At 40.4% G+C, this 7,114-nt stretch overlaps 1 long non-coding RNA gene across 1 annotated transcript; it reads left to right on the plus strand.

The window, feature by feature from the left end:
• The first annotated feature begins 1,068 nt into the window (after positions 1-1,068).
• Positions 1,069-2,342, plus strand: LOC117823342. The gene is made up of 3 exons (XR_004633375.1): positions 1,069-1,132; positions 1,550-1,679; positions 1,848-2,342. It is a non-coding gene; the product is annotated as an uncharacterized LOC117823342 (long non-coding RNA).
• The last annotated feature ends 4,772 nt before the right edge of the window (positions 2,343-7,114 follow it).

The raw sequence follows: 7,114 nt of genomic DNA on the forward strand, positions 1-7,114 counted from the left end.
TTCTCTATGTATTTCGACCTCCCTCCTGCTTTCACCTCTGTGTGCTGAGGTCCGGCCATGAGAGTGGGACAGGAGATTCCTGGAGGAGGGAGGCGAGCTGATCCCTGCTCTCTGTCACCCAGAAATGAGAGGTGATCCTGGGATTAGAGCTCTGTTGGTTCAGGCTGGGTCACTGGAGACAGACTGGAGCTGGCATGGGGACAGGAGCGTCGGAGAGGGGGGGCAGGAGGGGAAGTAGGTTAAAAAGTAGTGATGTGTGAAGGAGAGGAGGACAAGGGAAAGGGATAAGCAAACAAGATGTACAAGGGACAGTCTCCGTCTGTACGTCAGTCAATGGCTAAGAAGTTCCAACACTTTTTTTAGTTCAGAGGAGGTACAGACTAAAGTTAAAAAAAAATATTTGAATTCTGTTACTTAAAATTGTGTACTATATTTTTGTATTGCAGGTTTAAAGTGACACATTTTATATTTAGTTGGTTGTTACTTTAAATCCTAAATGCTTTCAACAACATATCAAACTCAGGGAAATACATTATTTATTTTAAGGTGACAGTGCGCTTCATTGGGTTGCCTGTCCATATTTATTTAGTTTTGGAATCAGACATTAACAGACATTTCAATATTTTTGTTACACTTTATGGATCATATGTGTACAGGACAAACATGTTTGGGCCTATCATTGACCTCTGAGGAACTCCTCATTTAATGTCCATGTGTGTCGATTATATAACTCCTGTACTAACAAATTGTCATATTTTTGGGTTTTTTTTAATGGCTACTTAACCAGTTCAGTACAACTCCTCTGACGCCATATAGAGTAAAACTTTGTGATCTATAATGACACATACTTTCATGAAATTGATAAGCTAAAGCTACTAACTGATATCAGACTACATATTCTGTTATCAGTTTGATTGTGAGAAAAGAAATGATCCTCTGTGTGCTTTGACCATTATTTTGAACCATTAAGTGATTATATTCCTTTGAGAGGAAACCTTTCATTGATCCCCACACTGTATTACAGAGTTTCTCCTACATTTCCCACACTGCTTTTCTTCATCCCCTGGGTAGGAGGAATATGCCCAGACTTGTTGCATCCACAGCACTGGAAGGGTGATTTTAACGCACTGAAGTAAGCAGTTTATTTTTACATGTGACAATATGTGGCTCATGAAAGTGACTCATTGACATCTTTGTAATGTGTGGATCTCTACTGGGGAAAGTTAGTTTTCTATGGACTTGTTGTTCCACTTTATATAATGTAAGAAGGACAGCATGTTGTCTGGGATTTTCCTGGGGCACACAAACTAACTTAATAAAAAAGTTTTTGATAATTCATGAATGTGAACTGAGACACCCAAACTGAGTCTGTGCACTCAGTGTGGGGCCACAGATCATCTGAAAAGAAAGGAAAATAGAGTTGATACTATAGAAGACCTGATGTATGGAGTCTGTGATCTATTCTGGACTCTGAGACCTGAAGCTGTATGACAGTGATAATGAGGCCAAAAGAGGAGAAGTGAATCAAACCGGCCTCCTCTCTCCACAGGTGCAGCACCTATTCTGTTTCAGACAGAGGTCACTGTCACCCCCACTGAGAGGGGGAGGACAGGGACCGGGGACAGGACCCTTCAGCACCTCTTTGCTTTGACAATGGCTCACTTCTGCCCGGCTAAACGGTGGGTTTGTGTGCGGAGGGAGGGGTCAGGAGTCTGTGTGTGAGAGGATGAGTTTTTACCTCATGGAAGCATTATCCTCCACACACACACACACACGCACACCCCTTCTCTCGCTCTGTGCTTTGACCTTCTACTGACCTGAGCCGTATCTGGTTCACCTGTCCACAGGGGATCTCCTCATCCTGCTGTCAACTCATCACTCCCTGTCCAACCATTATACCTCTGTCCCTGCACACTGGATGAAAAAATCAGCTAACGTTACTCCTGTTTGCACCAAGTAGGGAAAAAAGCAAGATCAACATGGAGGGATGGTGAGAAGTGTGCAAAAATGGCATCAATCATGTTATCACATCTCAGCAGTAACATTTTAGTTCTACCCAAAGTTTAAAAAAATCAAAGAAGAATTTTAAACAGAGGTAACTTTGCTGGAGGTCGGGGAGGAGAGGGAGGGGAGGTTGATCATGAGAAATGGCCCTTTTGCTCCCTCCTGTGGGCAAAGCTGTCCCATTGGACCGAGTGTCTGTCTTTTCAATGTATTTTATTTATGAAAGCGACTTTTCTAAATGAGGCAAAGCTTGATTCCAGAAAAAGATAGTGAACAGCAGAATATAGCAGTACTGTAAAGTTAATATTTTATCATTGCGGTAAGAAGTTTTCAGTCAATAAACCCATTTTAAACCAAAACCAAAAAGCCCTGATATTAAAAATTAAAAGTCAACTGTTTTGACACTTAAATACATCTTTGTGATGCTAATATGTCTGAAAACAGACTGAAACCAAATACATTTTTGTGGCAGACCACGTGAATTCGAAAAAATAATGGAAACAGTGCACATTTGCAATGAGGCATAAAGAGTTTAAAAAGTAGAGTGATTTATGGATTAGGAGCAGTAGTCTGGAAGTGATTGTGTTGACCAGAGTTTTCAGAGGCTACTACAGCGAGGGCTGAGTGATGGAGAGAGGAGCACCTGGCCTTCACCTCTGTATGACACCCATCCATCCACCGCCGTAACAGGAGCGCATCACATCCACGGCCAACAAAGGCAGATGGACTGGTTTGAGTTGAGCACTCACCTCAATGATAGGTCATGAAGAATATCTGCCTGTGTGTGTGTGTGTGTGTGTGTGTGTGTGTGTGTGTGTGTGTGTGTGTGTGTGTGTGTGTGTGTGTGTGTGTGTGTTTCATGACAGAGACATCCATGGTTTGGTCTACTTAGCCTCTGTCCCATCATCAAAGGACACAGGTGAGAGCATCATTGTGGGTCCTGAGTTCTCATGTTACCCTTTCAACTCTGGGAGGGCACATCAAAGACAGGGGCTGAGAGGATACAAAATACATGCTCATACATGCACACACACAAAACCATAAAAAATGCAAGAACATATATGCACACAGACGGTGTACTGCCTACTTTGACTGAAGAAGAATGCATGCATGCTCGTGGACACACACAAAAAGGTCTGTCCCTGTTTATGTGTGTGTGCGTGTGTGTGTGTGTGTGTGTGCGTGTGTGTGTGTGTGTGTGTGTGTGTGTGTGTGTGTGTGCGTGCGTGTGTGTGTGTGTGTGTAGTGTACTTTATGTAACTCAGCCTTTTTTCCTTTACCCTTTTTAACAAATTGCTCCCTCTATCAATCAAACCTCATCCTTTCAGGGAGAGAAACACATGTCACTCATTCATCATAGTCTCTATAAATGTTAGTACCAACAGTTAAAAACTTGTCCTCACTGACTATAACACAAAAGCAGGATCACAATGTTGGGCATAGGGTGCAAGTTCTGCTCTTGCTCAAAGCTCATCTGGCTAATGCAGAGGTCTCATGGAGGTACTGGTAATGACCTGCCAACTCATCATAATTTAAGACCCATCTAACAGTGTTTTCCTCTCCTGGACCTGCATGAAGCAGATCCGTCAGGCCCTGTTAGCAAGACAGTGTGGGTATGCCAGGTGCTTCATGCTGCAGCCAATGCATGCTTTACACACCATCTGCAGGAAGAAACAGAGCTCACTCTTAAAGACACATACTGTATATCTGCCTGCCTATTCTTTTATGTACAATGAGCAAACATGCATTATGAACTTTTGATTCAGTAATAATGTGCATTTCTTCAAATCATAGGAAGTTTAATAAGAAGCTAAAGCAACTTCATACTTAAAAAAACTGAAACTGGGACAGGTGGGCGACATTTATTAAAATGTGCAGGGTGATTTGGTTTTATCTGGCTTATGGATAAAGACAGTGAATCATAGGCAAACCTGCCTCTATCCCAAACTTAAGACATGATGGAAACATCACAATGCGCTGAAACCTGTAAACACAATGAACACCACCAGTAACTAACTAAGGCTGGCCTCACACAAGACAACTTAAAGATCTTAACTTATTTTAAACTGTGGGAGACTTAACGTTGGTGGTAACAGTTTCACTGACACCAGATCTTACAGAAACTTGCGTAATCAAACCTGATTTCATCATCATGAGACATTAAAAAGGCCATGGTGCTGTCGCCATAATTCAAAATGCTGGTTTTCTATATCAATATTCCTCTTGGATTGGGGCACAGATGTGTTTAAGTTTGCGGCCATGTATGCGAGCTGTAAAAGTACGCAACATCCAGTTGGGGATGCTTCCCAGTGTACTCCTCTCATTGGTTATTGCAGGTATTCTGACATAGGCAGTCTGACCTGGAATCGTAAATATCAAGCATGTTTGAGATTTACGATCCCAGGTTCCAGGAGAGGCCACGACTCGGTCGGGAGCAGTAAAATAGTTATATGTTGTGTCGTACAAAACACAAGAGGATTATTTGAGGAGTATTTCAGTTACAACAAGCCTCAAAGCAGGCAATCCTAATACAAGTTCCTTTAATAGAAATCAATGCCCAAACCAAACGTGAGGCATGTTACGGCTATCTCCATGTTTTCCATGTTTTCCATCAACAGAGTGCTGCTGAAAGTAAAAAATGTAAGACTCAGTTTGATTTAAAACGTAATTGCAGCAGTATACAGTCTTTGGAGAGAACAAATGAGCATGTTTCTGTGTGTGTGTGTGTGTGTGTGTGTGTGTGTGTGTGTGTGTGTGTGTGTGTGTGTGTGTGTGTGTGTGTGTGTGTGTGTGTGTGTGTGTGTGTTACAGAGCAGGAGCTAATCAGGCCTTTTATTGGTCACACCTGTGAAGTCAAACACCGGCAGTCAGGAAAACTATCAACAGGTGTGCTTCAAGAGTCTGAAACAGGCTCAATATCAACACATAAATAAACACATACTTTCTCAATAAAATGAAAAACACCTTATCTCTTATTGTAAGGTTTTATTATTCAACATATTTTGATAGCTCTCATTTAATGATTCTACATATGGATGCCATTCAACTCCATTATCTAGAAACTCATCACTGCCAAGAGGTTAGAGACAGAAGAAACACAGATGTGATTTTTGATGAAGGTTATAGATGATGGGTTTAATAAAATCTCTTCTTTTAGCATATTTTGAGGCTTTCAATATTAAAGATAAAACATAGAACAATTGAACAACCTTTATCAAGATTTGCATAACGATGGCAGCCTGGCAAGATAATCTTTGGGATCCATAGCATCTTCGTAAAATGTCCCATGATTTTCTCAAAGTAATAAAAAGTGTAAAATGTATCTCAATACTTTAAGAAACCAGAGACGATAAGTCTCCACTCTCTTTTTGTACTCAGTGTTTCTCCCACATGTGAGCACCTGTGCAGCTCTTTGTGAGCCTGGTGTGCTCTTTGTGGTCTATTTTTTCTAAATATTGCTGCTTGCTATGTTGTGAAACCCTTTATGTAAGTGAGGTAATGGTTTCCACTTGGTCTTAGAGCAGAGAAGCTCAAGTCAGAGTTTGGTGCATTTTAAAACTTTGATGTCAGATCCTCATCTGGTCTAAAGCCTGTTACAGTTTCTGAGCCACCCAACTGGTACTGTCAGCTCTCACATATCTGTGTGGAGTGATGAGGACCATATCCAAACTGTGGATTCATTCCTGTTGAGGATAAAGTCTGTTTCAATGTAAAAGATCTATTTGTTGTGGAAGTATGTCAAGAATGCTCCCTTTTTAGGACTGAGAGAATAACTTGTTCTGCTTCCAGGAGTGTGCACATGTGTATACTGTCTTTATCTATGTATTGTTCCTCACTTACACATGATAATATAGATTTTTTTAGTAATAAAAATCCAAGTGTGTGTAGATATGGCAGGTGCTGAGGACTGAGAAAGTAGTACTTAAGAAAACATATATATATATAAACATCAAAGTACTTGTTTGAAATGTATACTGCCAAACATCATAAATGTTTCATGAGTGACTCCTGTAGTTGTTTTACTTCAATAGGTCCTGAAGCAAACATGACTCAGAGTGCTATATAAAGCCTATACCTCCCGTTTGGATCTATTACATGTCACATTAGATATAAACTAGATCCAGATCTGATCTGAATGCAGTCATCTGTGATTGCTCTGTTGTTCTCAGTCTGGTCCAGATATAAAGAAGCTCTCTCAAACATCAGAGGTTGCAACAACAGAGCTATAAATTTTTCATTTTCTCTAATGATTACTTTTTTTCATACAGTTTATCATCCAATTTCTGCCCCATGATGCCATTACATAAATAGCACGAGAGGAGAAAGTGATCTAATGCAGACAAAGCTTGAATCATGATTTTTTTTTATTGGTTTGTTTTTGAGACACCTTTATGACATGTCCCTTTTCTGAGCCCAAGAAGTGATGTCATCTCTGATTGTTTCCCCCCTAATGAGCTCCCTCTATTGTGCTTGTTTCTGCAAACAAAAAGCAAAATAACTGATGCAAATTTGAATGTCCTGGCACTGATAGGGACTGTATAAAAAAAGATGGATAACATGACAATGCTTCCAAAGTGAAGCCAAAACATTTAAGGCCCCACTCTAATGACTGACCAGCATATGCTTGCCTCGTCCCTGTTAACAGATGGAACATGGGTCAAACTGTAAAATCAAGATACATGTCAAAAACATTTTTTCCAGACATATTTCTGTCATTATTAATCAGCTTTTATTTACGTACAAGTGTTCATTTTTGAGCCAATGTGAAAATGTCACCAAAACTCTTCAGGAAGATTCAAAATTTTAGATCAAACGGACAGTTTCAATCAGATTGATCGACAAACAACTGTCCACTTGTTGTAAGTCTGTGATGCTTCCTCTGCTATCACGTTGTAAACCTTACACTGTTGCTTTCAGATCACGTAAACAAATAACCAATCATGTTCCGAGAGAGCAGAAGAAAAGAGAAGAGGATTAGGGAGATATGTGGGAATAAAATAAGACGGACTGACCAGACAATATAGAATAAACATCATTAAGTGCAAGTAAGGACATAAAACTGTGCTGTTGAAGTTTAGTTATGGATGCATTGTGGACAAAGTGAAACCTG

This window comes from Notolabrus celidotus, chromosome 12 (genome assembly GCF_009762535.1).
Source record: "Notolabrus celidotus isolate fNotCel1 chromosome 12, fNotCel1.pri, whole genome shotgun sequence".
Classification (NCBI taxonomy): domain Eukaryota; kingdom Metazoa; phylum Chordata; class Actinopteri; order Labriformes; family Labridae; genus Notolabrus; species Notolabrus celidotus.